Consider the following 15482-nt stretch of genomic DNA (forward strand, 5'->3'; position numbering starts at 1 on the left):
ATCTTGTATGCCTCCAAAAAAGAGTGAATAATAGGCTCATGACACTGTGACTGTCACCTGCAGGAAAGTGCCAAGCCATCATCATCAGTGTGTATATTTCCACCACGACAAATACTGATGAAGTCAAAGAAAAATTTCATTAAAACTTGGAGACCCTCATCATTAATGTGCTAAAAAGGACAAGCTTGTAACTCTGAGTGACTTTAATGTCAGTTTAAGTACAGACTATAAGACATGACAGGGAATCATTAGGAAGAATGGAGTCAGAAACAACAACAGCAATGGTCACTTACTACTGAAGAGTTGTGCATCTCATGAGCTCATCACCAACGTTGTCTTCCATTTACCTAAATGCAATAAACCATGTATGCACCCTCACAGAAACATTTGCATTTAATAGATTATGTCATTGTAAGGGGAAGAGACAAACAGGATGTGAGAGCAACAAAGGCAATGTGTGGCACAGAATGCTGGACCAATAATGCACTTATCCTCTCCAAAGAAAACATTCACAGTCAACAAAAGTAGTAGCCCCAAGGTAAGATGACTACCAGAAGAATTAATGTCAACAGATTACAGTTCTTCTCCCAGAATAAGCAGCTTGTTACCGACTTGTAGGGAAAACTGAATCAGTACATTGTTGGCAACAGTGGAACAGAAAAGGAGTGGGCAGTTTTCAGGGATCTGATGTACAGCACAACATTTACTCATCTGGGCCAGAACACTCACAAATGTGAAGAGTGGTTTGATAAATTGATGGTGAAATTCAGAAGCTGCTTAATAAAAAGGAGAATCCCACAGGGTTTACCAGTGGGATAGTTCATCTATCTCCAAGAACGTAGCATTGAACTCCCTTAAAAATAAAGTGCAGTGAATATTAGAGTGATGCAGGATCCTTGGCTCAGTATAAGACAGATGAAATTCAGTTTTACACTGATAGTAACAATACAAAGCACTTTTGTGATGGCTGGAAGGCTATTTATGGGCCAACAGACCTATGGTGCATTTCAACTATTTAGTGCTGATAGAGATTAGCTATAACAACATGATCCTGGAGAGATGGGATGAACAGTTCAATAGTGTTCTCAACAGACCATCATCAATTGATGCTCTAACCATTGACCATATAACTCAGGTTGAAGTCAATTCCTCTCTAGCCAAACTTGCAACTGAAGAAGAGTCTTTGAAAGCATTTAGGCTCCTGTCATGCGGCAAAGCACCTGGTGCTAATTCTATTCCAGCTGAGATTTACAAGGCAGGGGTCCACTGCTCATAAAAAAGCCGACTGAAATTTTCCAGGCTATATGGGAAGAAGAGGTTATTTTCCCAAGAGTTCAAGGCTGCCCCCATCGTTGATCTCTATAAAGGAAAAGGAAATAGGTTATCCGGTGACAATCATGGGAGTGGGTGGGGACCTGTCTCTTAGGCATTACTGGCAAGATTCTTGCCAGATTAATCCTTAATAGGTTTATCTTTATCTGGAAGATGTTCCTCTACCTGAGAGCCATTGTGGCTTTGGAATGGGCCAAGGAATGGTTGATATGGTGTTTGCTGCCCAACAATTGCAGGAGAAATGCCAGGAGCAGAACAGAGGTTTGCATACAACATTTATTGATCTGACCAATGTTTTTTATATTGTCAGACATGAGGGTTTGTGGAAGAACATGGTAAAATTTGTTTGTCTGGAGAAGTTCATTAGTATTATGTGTCATGATTACATCATGCTTGCACAGGTTCTGGATAATGGATGATGCTGTCATGCTTTCCCAATCAACCAATGGAGTGAAGCAAGGCTGTGTGCTTGCTCCCATGCTTTTCAGCATGATATTTTCAGTGATATTGTTGGTCAGCTTCAATGAGGATGAAAACAGCATCAAGGTCAGTTACCATACCGATGGTAAATTATTTAACTTGAGAAGGCTATAAACCAAGGCTAAAGTGGAGGGAGAGTAGGTAGGTGTGAGACTTTTTTGTTTGCAGGTGATTGTACACTCAATTCAGCCTCTGAGGATGAGAAGCAACAGAATGGATCAATTCTCTGCCACTTTTACTAATTTTGGCCTGACAAATAACACCAAGGAAACAGGTTCTTGACCAACCAGTACCACACCATCCATACATGGAACCATCAGTTACAGCACATGGAGAAATTTTGAATACTGTGGCTAAGTTTGCTTACCTTGGCAATATGCTTTCCAGGGATGTGTACATAGATTATAAGGTTGATACGTGTATTGCCAGAGCTAGCTCATTATTTGGGAGGTTCTAAAGTAAGGTGTGGGAGGGAAGAGGTATTAGACTGCCTACCAAACTGAAGGTCTAAAAAGCTATGGTACTGACATTGCTGTAAGCTTGAGAAATCTGGACAGTCTACCAGTACCGTGGCAGGAAACTGAATCACTTTCATTTGAATTGTCTTAAGAAGATTCTGAAAATCACCTGGCAGGATTAGGTACCAGGAACTGAGGTCTTTCTCAAGCTGAATTGTCAAGCATTCAAAGTCTACTACAGAGGGAACAATTTCTTTTTTTTTTTAATTTATTTATTTAACATATGTAGTTTTCAGCATTGATTTTCACAAGAGTTTGAATTACAAATTTTTTCCCCATTTCTACCCTCCCCCCCACTCCAAGATGATGGACATTCTGGTTGTCCTGTTCCCTATTCAGCCCTCCCTTCTGTCACCCCACTCCCCTCCCATCCCCTTTTCCCTTCCTTTCTTGTAGGGCAAGATAAATTTCTATGCCCCCTTGCCTGTGTATCTTATTTTTTAGTTGCATGCAAAAACTTTTTTTGTTTTTGAACATCTGTTTTTAAAACTTTGAGTTCCAAATTCTCTCCCCTCTTCCCTTCCCACTCACCCTCCCTGAGAAGTCAAGCAATTCAACATAGGCCACATGTGCATCATTATGTATAACCCTTCCACAATACTCATGTTGCGAAAGACTAACTATAAATTGCTCCTTCCCAACCCATCCCCCTTTATTGAATTTTCTCCCTTGACCCTGTCCGCTTTCCAAAGTCTTTTTTTTATTACCTCCACCCCCATCTGCCCTCCCCTCCATCATCCCCCCTTTTTTATCTTCTTCCCTCTTCTTTCCTGTGGGGTAAGATACCCAATTGAGTATGTATGGTATTCCCTCGTCAGGCCAAATTTGATGAGAGCAAGATTCACTCATTCCCCCCTCACCTGCCCTCTCCCCTCCTCCCACAGAACTGCTTCCTCTTGCCACCTTTATGCGAGATAATCCACCCCATTCTATCTCTCCCTGTGTCCCTCTCTCAATATATTCCTCTCTCATCCTTTAATTTGATTTTATTTCTTTTAGATATCTTCCCTTCATCTTCAACTCACCCTGTGTCTGCTCGCTCTCTCTCTCTTTCTCTCTCTCTCTATATATAAATATATATATATATATATGTATATATATATATATTTATACATGTACATATATACATACACACACATTCACACACACACACACACACATATATATATATATATATATCTACATAAATATATATATGTATATGTATATTCCTTTCAGGTGCTATGATATTGAGGTCTCATGAATCGTACACATCATCTTTCTATGTAGGAATGTAAACAAAACAGTTCAACTTTAGTAAGTCCCTTATGATTTCTCTTTCTTGTTTACCTTTTCATGCTTCTCTTGATTCTTGTGTTTGAAAGTCAAATTTTCTATTCAGCTCTGGTCTTTTCACTGAGAAAGCTTGGAAGTCCTCTATTTTATTGAAAATCCATATTTTGCCTTGGAGCATGACACTCAGTTTTGCTGGGTAGGTGATTCTAGGTTTTAATCCTAGTTCCATTGACCTCCAGAATATCATATTCCAAGCCCTTTGATCTCTTAATGTAGAAGCTGCCAGATCTTGGGTTATTGTGATTGGATTTCCACAATGCTCAAATTGTTTCTTTCTGGCTGCTTGAAGTATTTTCTCCTTGATCTGGGAGTTCTGGAATTTGGCGACAATATTCCTAGGAGATTTCTTTTTGGGATCTATTTGAGGAGGTGATTGATGGATTCTTTCAATTTCTATTTTGCCCTGTGGCTCTAGAATATCAGGGCAGTTCTCCTTGATAATTTCTTGAAAGATGATATCTAGGCTCTTTTTTTGATCATGGCTTTCATGTAGTCCAATCATTTTTAAATTATCTCTCCTGGATCTATTTTCCAGGTCAGTGGTTTTTCCAATGAGATATGAGATATTTCACATTGTCTTCCATTTTTTCATTCCTTTGGTTCTGTTTTATAATATCTTGATTTCTCATGAAGGCATTAGCTTCCACTTGCTCCAATCTAATTTTTAAGGTAGTATTTTCTTCAGTGGTCCGTTGGACCTCCTTTTCCATTTGGGTAATTCTGCCTGTCAAGGCATTCTTCTCCTTATTGGCTTTTTGGAGCTCTTTTGCCATTTGAGTTAGTCTGTTTTTTAAGGTGTTGTTTTTCTCCAGTGTATTTTTCAGTATTTTTTTGGGTCTCCTTTAGCAAGTCATTGACTTGTTTTTCATGGTTTTCTTGCATCCTTCTCATTTCTCTTCCCAATTTTTCCTCTACTTCTCTAACTTGCTTTTCCAAATCCTTTTTGAGCTCTTCCATGGCCTGGTACCAGTTCATGTTTTTCTTGGTGGCTTTTGGTGTAGGCTCTTGTACTTTGTTGACTTCTTTAGGCTGTATGTTTTGGTCTTCTTTGTCATCAAAGAAAGAATCCAAAGTCTGAGACTGAATCTGGGTGTGTTTTCGCTGCCTGGCCATATTCCCAACCAACTAACTTGACCCTTGAGTTTTTTTCAGCAGGGTACGACTGCTTGTAGAGTTAAGAGAACTATGTTCCATGCTTGGGGGGATGCGCCAGCTCTGCCACACCAGCATTCTTCATTCCCCAAGAACCCCCAACCCGCACTGGACTTAGATCTTCAGCAGGCTGTGCACTCCTGCTCTGATCCGCCACTTAATTCCTCCCTCCTGGGGCCGGAAGCAACAGCAGCTGTAGCTGCCCCACCTCTGCTGCCCCAGGGGCAGTGGCGGAACCTCCATCTTCTTCCACTCCCGAAGCTTTTCCCACTAACCTTCTCTGCTGTCTTTGGTGTTTGTGGGTTGAGAAGTCTGGTAACTTCCATAGCTCACTGATTCAGGTCGCTGGGGCCCACTCCGCCTGGCTCCTGGTCTGGTTGGTCCAAGCCGCTCATGCTGGGCTCTCCTCTGCTCCACTCCCAGCTCCCAGCTCTCAGCTCCCAGCTCCCAGCTCTGTGTGGGATAGACCCCACCCAGAGACCATCCAGGCTGTCCTGGGCTGGAGCCCTGCTTCCCTCTGCTGTTTTGTGGGTTCTGCAGTTCTAGAATAGGTTCAGAGCCATTTTTTGTAGGTTTTTGGAGGGAGCTCACACTAGTCCCTGCTTTCCAGCTGCCATCTTGGCTCCACCCCCGAGAAGGAACCCAGAGGGAACAATTTGAAAGGGTTGATAACATTCTTTGAATGCCAAATATACATTTGTCTAAAAGATGATTTTATGGAGACCTAACACAAGGCAAGCACTCACACAAAGATCAGAAGAAGTGATACGAGGATACTCTGAAGGCCTTTCTGAAGAACTTTAGCATTGATTGTGAGACATGAGAGACAATGTCACAAGACCACCCATCGTGGCATGCCCACATCAAAGAAGGTAGTATGGTCTATGGGCAAAGCAAGATTTCAGTAGCTCAAAAGAAATGTGAGATAAACAAATTTAGAGACATCTCCTTTCCAAATGTTCATGTGGACTATTTGTGCCTGACCTCTGGTAGAGCCTTCTGAGCTTATATTGGTCTGATTAGCTGCAGTCAGGCATACCATACTTTGACTTCATGACAAAGTAATGTCATTTTGGTCCTCTTTGAGAATGAAGATCAACAAACTAGCAAACTCACTGGAGACAAGCCACTCGTGCTTTCTGACAGTTAAATTCTAAAGTTATATGTATAGAAACATATACTCTTCAAGCCTCTTTGCACCAGTACCCCCAAATTCTGCCTAATATTCTATGCCCTTTTATGAGGAAACATAGCCCAGACTTGTCTAGGCATCAAAACAGGAACCTTTAATTCACTTATGTCTTAGAATCCTGTTTTTTCCACTTTCATGCATCTACTCTATTCTATTTGTGTTCCTGATTTATCACCCCTCTTTTATGTTATGTACTGAGGTCTTGAGAGGCAATATTTTTTTAGTGGAAAAAGTGTTAGACTCAGGAGACTAGTGTATGATTCACACCTCTGATATTTGATCCTTAAGTTTTCAAAGACAAGTCACTTGTTCTTCCTGAGGCTTAAATTATTACCTGTAAAATAGAACTGTTTGTGTTGGGGGTTTAAGGATTTGTTATTCCACTGGTATTTGGGTGTACTTTCCTCAGAGAAAGTCCTTTCACTGAGGTAGATCAGCAGCTTATCTATACCTTATTGTCTTATAGTCTTACCTTAGATTGGGAGATATTAAGCTGTTTGCATACAGTCAGTACACATCAGAGGTAGCACTTGAACACAGCTTTTCTTGATCCCATGGCTATCCCACTATATCCTAAACCCAATTATCTTTCTCAAATACAGATAAAATTACTTACTGTAACTTCAAAGAATTCTGTGATTCTTCAAGTTATAAGAAAAGAGCTATCCAAAATGTGTGCTGTAATTGCAGGTGTCTACTTGAAAAGAGGGATGTTCTTTTTATTGCTTATGTATTACTCCAGAACTCAATAGGTAATAAATAAATTTTGGTTAAATTAAAGTTTTCCTTCTACATCACATAAACTAAAGTCATGCAATTTAATTCAACAATTGCTTATTGTAAGGAATTGTACTCACTACTAGGAACACAAGGATGGAAAATAGCATAGTCACTTTCCTTGAAGAGCTTAGTCTAAAGAAGAGTAGAGATATTATGATGAATAAATTAGTACGATAGATAAAAGGGAAAATGTGATAGACACAAAGGGGAAATGGATATAAAGCACTATGGGCAAATTTGAAAACCTTTTCCATACCTTGACTGAGGAACATGGTTTTACTAGAAATGGAACGTTAGCAAGTATCCGTTGCACACTAATGAATCTTCATTTCATAGGATTATTTTTTGGTTTGTTTACAGGAGGATATGGGGATGAGCTACATTTTTGCTCACCTAATTGGGGAATGGATTACAACTAGCAGATGTCACTATGTGACAAGGTTTGGTTGTATAGCCAAGGTTTGGCTCTTTACAAAAGCACTCCCCATGCTTTGGAATTTGGGGGGTTAAACCTAGCATGAATCATTTTCCCTAGCCTGCACCTTCTTTCTGCCCCTTGGCTATGACTTTCCTTTGATCTACACCTATCCTCTACTCCTTAGTCTGGATGCTTTCCTCCCTCAAAGCTGACTGGAGTCTATGGCAGTGGTTTCTATTTAATGGTTTTGGAACCTCTTGGATATTGTGGTGATGGATCAAAGATTTTGTGCTAAAAAAGACTTTAATAACCCCTTTAGGAGCAAATAATTATAAAATCATGAGTAGGAAATTAAATTACTCTAGGTGTTCCTAACCCACTTTATTATTGTTGTTACTGCTGCTGCTTCTGTTGTTGTAGTTGTTGTTGAAAGGGGATTGTGGAACACCACCACCACCACTACCACCAGAAGCAGCAAAATATCAAGAACTACTAGTCTCAAGTCAAGTCAGGTGGTTCTTCTATCCCTGATATTCAAGAACTTAAAAATGCTATTAATAAATTAGAACCCATAAGATTCTCACTAATTTGTCTTAGCCTTCAACCAGGAGGGGGGAAGAAAAAAAGAATTCCTTTCCATGTCACCCCAAAAGTCATAAATAGAAGATTCATTTTGTCTTTCTCAGTCTTTATACCACTAGCTATTCACTGACTTTTTTCCCCTGCAACCCCACCCCCCTTATATAATTAATTTATAAATATGCTTCAAAGAGAATATATGACCTGAAATAGTTGGTAGGAGACACAATGAAAAACTAAACATAACTTAAAGATATAGAGATTTTTATGTGTGTAACCCAAGTTACATGTTACCACTGTTAGGTGAAGGAAAAAGGAGAATTAAATTTTACTATCTTTTTGCTGAAGTCAAGAAGTGACAAGTCAGTAACTTCAATCATTTCACCCACTCTCATTAGAGCTCCATTCTCTGCTTCCCATGAATAGAGATAGTGGACAGCAGTGCTTGGACTCTAGTCTCTGAATTCACATTGAATAATTAATGAGTGAATAAAAAAGTGTTTATTGAGCTCTTAACATGTTCCAAGTACTCTGCTAAGCACTGAGGAGAAGGACAGTGTGAATATCAAAAGGTTCAGCAATTACAGCCTCGTTTGTATTCTTACAATCCTTTCAATGTCGACTACTTTGGCCTTTTATCACCTTTGCAAATTTGATGAGTGTGAGTTGATTGAATTTGTATTTCACTGAGTAGTGGTTTGGAGCTTTTCTCATACTGTTGTTTGAAGTTTTATTTATTATCTTATTTAATTTTTGTCACTCTCTTTGATTTTCTAAATAGTGCATTATGTCATATACAAATAGAAATATTTTTGCTTGGTCTTTGCCAATGTTTATTCTCTTAATTTCCTTTTCTTGTCTTATTTCTACAGTACTAAAATTTCTAACATTAAAATAGTTACAAATATGTTACAAATAACAATAGTAATTGTGGGAGGACTTCCAATGTTTCTCCACTACAAATAATGCCGGCTCTTAGTTTTAGGTAGACTTCTTAAGAGAAAATTCTTTTATTCCTGTGCTTTTCATTTTTAAAAATAAAAACATGTATTAATACTCAAATTATTTTCCTCCTGTATAAACAGGAGGCAGTGAGGATGGGGGGGTGTTTCTGGGTTACCTTCAAGAAATTGAAAAGTTTACTTAATGACCCTAAGAAAGAAAGCCTCATCTTTTTAATATCAACATTCTACCGGTATTTTTGGAAGGCTGTGCAATTTGGAACACAAGAATTTTTGAAAGTAGTAGAGACACATAGTAGATGTGAGGCAGTGACAACTTTATGGGCAACTTTAAAGAAGAAGAATACTTTGACCCAGCAATACCACTTCTAGGGCTGTATCCCAAAGAAATCATACAAATGGGAATAGGACCCACATGTACAAAAATATTTATAGCAGCTCTTTTTGTGGTGGCAAAGAATTGGAAATTGAGGGGATGCCCATCAATTGGAGACTAGCTGAATAGTTGTGGTATGTGAATGTAATGGAACACTATTGTGCTATAAGAAATGATGAGCAGACAAACTTCAGAAAAACCTGGAAAGACTTATATGAACTGATGCTGAATGAGGGGAGCCAAACCAGGAGAAAATTGTACACAGTTACAGCTTCATTGTGTGATGACTAACTTTTATAGACTTGGCTCTTATTAGCAATGCAAAATTCTAAGACAACTCCTAAGACTCATGATGGAAAATGCCATCCATGTCCAGAGAAGGAAATATGGAATCTGAATACAGATTGAAGCAAAGTATTTGCTCTCTCTTTCTTGTTTGGTTTCTTCTTTCTCATTTCTCATGGTTCATTTCATTGGTTATAGTTCTTCTTTGCAACATGACTAATGTGATAATGTGTTTAATATGAATATATATGTAGAGCCTACATCAGATTGTATGCTGTCTTGGAGAGGGGTGAAAGGGGAAGGAGAGGGAGGGGGAGAAAATTTGGAGCTCAAAAGCTTGTGGAACTGAATGTTGTAAACTAAAAATAAATTAATTAATTTAAAAGAAAAAAATAAAGAAGAATAAAAGATGTTGTCAGAGAAATGTATATTAGGAAGAGAACATGGACTGGCCATGTGGTTAGGGTGGGAATAGTAAGAAGACAACCAGAGTGCTTCCCATTCAATCTCTCAGGGCTTTAGGCAAATCTCTAACACTGTAAGCCACAGGAGAAGTACCAACCCCTAAAGAATTTTCCTCATCTCTCTACAGGTGATTGAAATCATAGGTCTGGTTCCTGCTATATTGTTCTTCTATTAGTAGAATGCTTTATATTCATTGTTTTCCTAATGTTAAACCATTCTTGGAAGTGTCAGATTGGAAACTATTACTGGGGTCACCTAGTTCAATCCACCATTGAGCATGTATCCTTTTCACAACCACAACAAGTGATCATTCATCCTCTGCTTAAGGATCACAGGTGTTAACTCACTACTTACCAAGGCATCACAACACACTTCTGAATACCTCTCAAAGAAGTGTTGTTATCAATGTTTTTGCTGTTGTTTTTATCTGTACCGATTATAAAACTTTCCTAATATGTTATTGGTCATACACATTCCAATATACCTGAGTGGAGCCCCAGTGTTAAAATAGGGATAGTATTTACCTTGGACTCTATCTAGCCCTTTTCACCTTTAATTAGTATTCACCTTTGATTAGGCCTCTATAAATGTACAAATTACAAATGAAATTAAATCTCCAGGGCCATGAAACTTCATTAAGAAAAAAAAAAGTTATACAACATGAAGTTGTAAAAATTCCACTGCCCTTGACAACAGAAGAGCCAGGGTGGAGCCAAGATGGTGTCTGCAAAGTGAAGTGAAGAGAACCAGGAGACCATTGTACACAGTAATCACAAAATTATACAATGGTCAACTGTGAATGACTTAGCTATACTCAGCAGTATGATGATCCAAGACAAGTCCGAAGGACTTATGATAAAAAGGGCTATCTACCTCCAGAGAAAGAAATGATGGAGTCGGAATACAGATTGAAGGACATTTTTTTTTTTACTTTTTAAAATTTTCTTGTTTTTTCTTTTTTGGTCTGTGTTTTCTTTCACAACATGGCTAATATGGAAATATGTCTTGCATGACTGCACATGTACAATGTATATCAAATTGCTTGCCTTCTCAAAGAGAGAGGAGAGGGAGGAAGGAAATAATATGGAACACAAAATTTTAAAGAATGAATCCTAAAACTTTTTTTAACATGTGATTGAGAAAAACAGACAGAAAAATAAGACAGAAAAAGAGGTCATTATCACTGAATCACAGAATGTATGGTGGGGGAGGTAAAAGGTAAGATTAGAAAGACAGAAAAACTCCAGGTTATGGATCACTTTAAAGGCCAAAAAGATGATTTTACATTTGATCCTGGAAGTGATAGGGAGCTACTAGGGTGGGTTGAATGGGAAGGCGGGGGAGGGGATGACGTGGTCAAACTTGCACTTTAGTATGGTTTAGCTGCAGCTGTGTGGAGAACAAACTGGAGTGGGTATACACTTGAGGTAGAGACCCCAGTGCAGTAGACCAGCAAGGTATTATAATATAGTCCAGGGATGAAGTGATGAGGACCTGCACCAGGGTGGTGGCAGGGTCAGATGGGAGAAAGGGGTATATATGAGATGATAATAGAAGCATAGGAGCTGATGAATTCACCAAGTGAAATAAAATAGAAAGAGAAGAGAAGAAAGCACAGGAAAGAGTCTTGGGGGGAATGTTCACATTTAATAGATATGATCTGAATAAAAAATCCATCAAAGGAGAAAAAGGAGCAAAGAAATGGTCAAACAAGTAGAAGGAGAACCAGGAAAGAGCAGCATCATATAAATCTAGATGAAAGAGAGTATCAAAAGGAAAAGACTGATCAACAGTGCCAGAGGATGAAGAGAGATCTAGAAGGATGAGGATTCATAAAAGGTCATTAGATTTGGCAATTAAGAGATCATTGGTAACCCTGAAAAGAATAGTTTTAATGATTATCTTAATGAAAAGGTCAGAAACCAGATGGCAGAGAGTTGAGAAGGAAGTGAGAGGAAAAGGACTTTTTGTTCACAATGATCTCAAGAAAAGAGAGAAGAGATATGGGATGTTAGCTAGCAGAGATACATCAAAAAAGGGGTTTTTGAGGATGAGGGAAGGGTGCTTTTTTTGGTAGGTGGTAGGGAATCAGCCAGTAGATAGGAAGTGATTTAAAATAAGAGAGGGGGTGAGGAAAATAGAGAAGCAATCTGATAGAGAAGATATATGGAATGAAGCTTCCTGGAGGATGCAGGAGTTGAATTAGAATAATTAGACACTTTTAGGTTGAAATTCAAGATCATAAATTTAGAGCTAGAAGGGATCTTAGAGGTCATCTAATGGAACCCCCTCCTTTTGCAAATGAAGAACCTCAAACCCAGAGATATTAAGTGGCTTGTCCAAGGTGAAGGATAAAATACCACAGATGGAAGGGACAATACGAACAAAGCTATGAGAGGCCAAGTCCTTCAGGACATGTTCAGGGATCTAGGAGTTTGACTCAGGTATGGAATGGGTGAAGGGAACTAGTGTTAAATGATAAGGGGAAAGTTGCTTGGGGCAAGTATGCAAAAGGTCTTGAATACCAGACAAATGAATAATGTGAACGTAATTTTACCTGGAAAGAACTTTTCTTCCATTCCTGCTAAGGCATTTTGCATTTTAAAGGAAAAAGTCTGGATTGGGGATTTTCAGAGCAAATTGGTGGTAAGAGAGGTTGAGTTCATTAAATCACAGTATCAAAGGAAGACAGAATCATAAAAGATCATAGAAATCATTTACAACCTCCCACCCAATACTGAAATGAATTTTATGCATCCCAGAAATAGGGTCATTCAGTATCTGCTTGAAGCTCTCCTTTAACTGAAATTTCACTCGGTCACAAAGTAACCCATTCCATTGTAGAGCTCTAGTGGATAGAAAGTTCTGTCTAACATTAAGATGAAATCTCTGTCTATTATAACTTCCATTCATTGGTTACAGATCCCCTATGAAGTTATGTAGCTCAAACTAATCTCTCTTCCCCATGACACTTAAAATATTTGAAGACTATCATAATGAATTTGTTAAATCCTCTCTTCTCTAGACAAACTATCCTTAGCTCCTCCTCTTGAGTCTCTTATGCCATGGATTGAATCCTGTTGCCACCATAATCACCCTCCTCTAATGCTATTGGGGAGTTTATTTTCAAGACCCAACTTTCACAATAATATTACCTAATTCTTGTCAGGAGTAACACTCACCCTATTATCCAGTTGACTCCACAATCGTTCTTCTAATATATGCACTTGTGCTTAAATTATATGATGATCTGCATTCCAACCCAAAGAAATGAAAACCATTAGAGTCCTCAACCATGGAAATATCCTTATTACTCTATAAGTGCTCATATGCCCATGAAAACCTGCAATATCATCCATGGTACTTTGGCAACTCAATCTGTATTTCTGTATTTTCTCAGGAAATTGGAAGATAAATTTCAACTTCTCTTTGAAACTAAAGTGGAACTTTTTCTCTTCAATTTATTAAAAAATCTTATTGATATGCTTTGTTTTGACACAACAGATACTTTCAGACAGGAAAATTTATGCCCTTTAATCAACTGTGAGGCAGATAGTCTTAGTTGATGCTAAGGGGGAGTCTGTTCAGAATATTCAGTACTCAGCTGCTACAATAATTCTAGAACTCTGTGTATGTGTATGTATACATATATACATATTTCAGGACTAGATGTATGTGACTACATATGACTTGTGTAACACATATTACACACATATGTCTATGTGTGTATATACATATATGTGTGTATATATGTGCATGTGTACGCGTGTATATATAACTATAACTATATATGCATATATATGTATATGTGTGTGTGTGTGTGTGTGTGTGTGTGTGTGTGTGTGTGTGTGAATAGCCATCCACCCACATACACATGGCTTTTAGGCCCAATCCCATCATAGATCGGCAAGGAATTTTCCATCCTGGGCATATTTGCCTTTCCTTAGGCAGCCTGGTACTCTCCCCCACCCACACACACACACCCTGGGAGGCTCACCATGTTGGTGCCAGATTTAATGAGCATACTAGATTTTCTTAGCATACTGCAGCTGAGAAATCCTGAGCTCAAGCCATCAACCAGCCTCAGCCTCCACAGAAAAGGAGATTTCAGGGGTGAAACTTGTGTTTCTCTAAGTTGTCATGCCTTCATTGTTTATTTCCAAAGTTTCCCTCCATTTCTTCCTAACTCCAACTATTTTTGAATATTTAAGTATTTCTATCAAAGAGGAATCTGCTTTAGAATACCATTTGCAGCTGAGGGTCTCCAAGGAAGGCATAGTGGCATCCTCTATTGGGGGCTCATGAAAAAAAATACTCCCAATAACAAAGGCCTTCACTTTTTAGCTTCCATTTTATCTTAGGCCACTTTGTGAAGGAAGATGCTGTGTTTTCTTTGTTATATGCTAATTCGTTTGCAGATTCAGAAGCATGTCGGTTAGCAGTGGTCAGAGGAACTGAGTTGTAAATGGGTTCTAACTTTCTGCCTATAATTGAGTTGTCCATGAGCTCTAACTTTCTACCTATAAACATGCCTCAGGTGTTCCCTTGCCTATCATTTTTTTTGTACCTGGTTACCCTCCTTCAACAATTATGTCTTTCATTCTCATATTTCTTGAAAGAGCACTTTTTATGTGTTAACTACCTTCGGGTTACTCCCTCTTTAACCATTTGGAATCTGATTTCTCCCTCCAGAATTCTACTGACAGAACCACTGAAAGTTATGAACCACCTCCTAATTTTCAAACCTTTAGGCCTAAAGTCCAAAGTGGCCTTTGGTCTGACTTTATACTAGGATCACAAATTTCAGAATTAAATGAGGATATTAGAGAGAAAATAGTTCAATAAAACCCTCCAATTTGCAGATGAGGAAGGACCAAAGGACCAAGGTTACATGATTTTTCCATAATCAGAAGTAACAAATTACTCAGTGAGAATATTAACTGAGGTCCTTTAGCTCCAAAACTAGCTTTCTATAGCATTCCACGGCGACTGCCCCTTCTTTGCCAAGCTCAGCTCGGTAAGTTTCAGCAACGTTCTTTCCTAAATCTCTTCTTACCTTTCTGACTGTGCTTTCTCTATTGCCTTTTCTGGTCTCTTTATCTTCCCACCGCTCAAACATGGTTTTGCCCCAGTGCCATGTTCTTGATTCCTATGAAACCCTCATTTAATCTCCACAGGTTCAACCTCTATAAAATGATTCCCAAATTCCTGTCTCCTTAGTCTACCTTGATCTCTCACCAGACCTTCAGGCCTCTGTTTCTAGCTACTGAACACCTGGGTGTCTGACCAGCATATCATAACAAACGTACCACAAACCAAAATGATGAACTTTCTCCCTACCATATCGACTACTTCTGATTTTCCTAAGAATCACAGGCAGATTTGGGCAATAGTAGATATAAATAGAGACAGCAGAAATAATCTAACAACTCCTTAGTAGAATAGCTACTAATGACTAGCATCTATCTAACACTCTAAGGTTTGTAAAGTGCTTTATAAATATTATCTCCTTTGATACTCCTAACAATCCCAAGAGGAAGGTTTTGTAATTATGCTCGATTTTTACAAATGAGGAAAGTGAGATTAAGTGACTAATAAGTCACTTAAT

The sequence above is a fragment of the Trichosurus vulpecula genome, chromosome 6 (assembly GCF_011100635.1).
Source record: "Trichosurus vulpecula isolate mTriVul1 chromosome 6, mTriVul1.pri, whole genome shotgun sequence".
NCBI lineage: Eukaryota > Metazoa > Chordata > Mammalia > Diprotodontia > Phalangeridae > Trichosurus > Trichosurus vulpecula.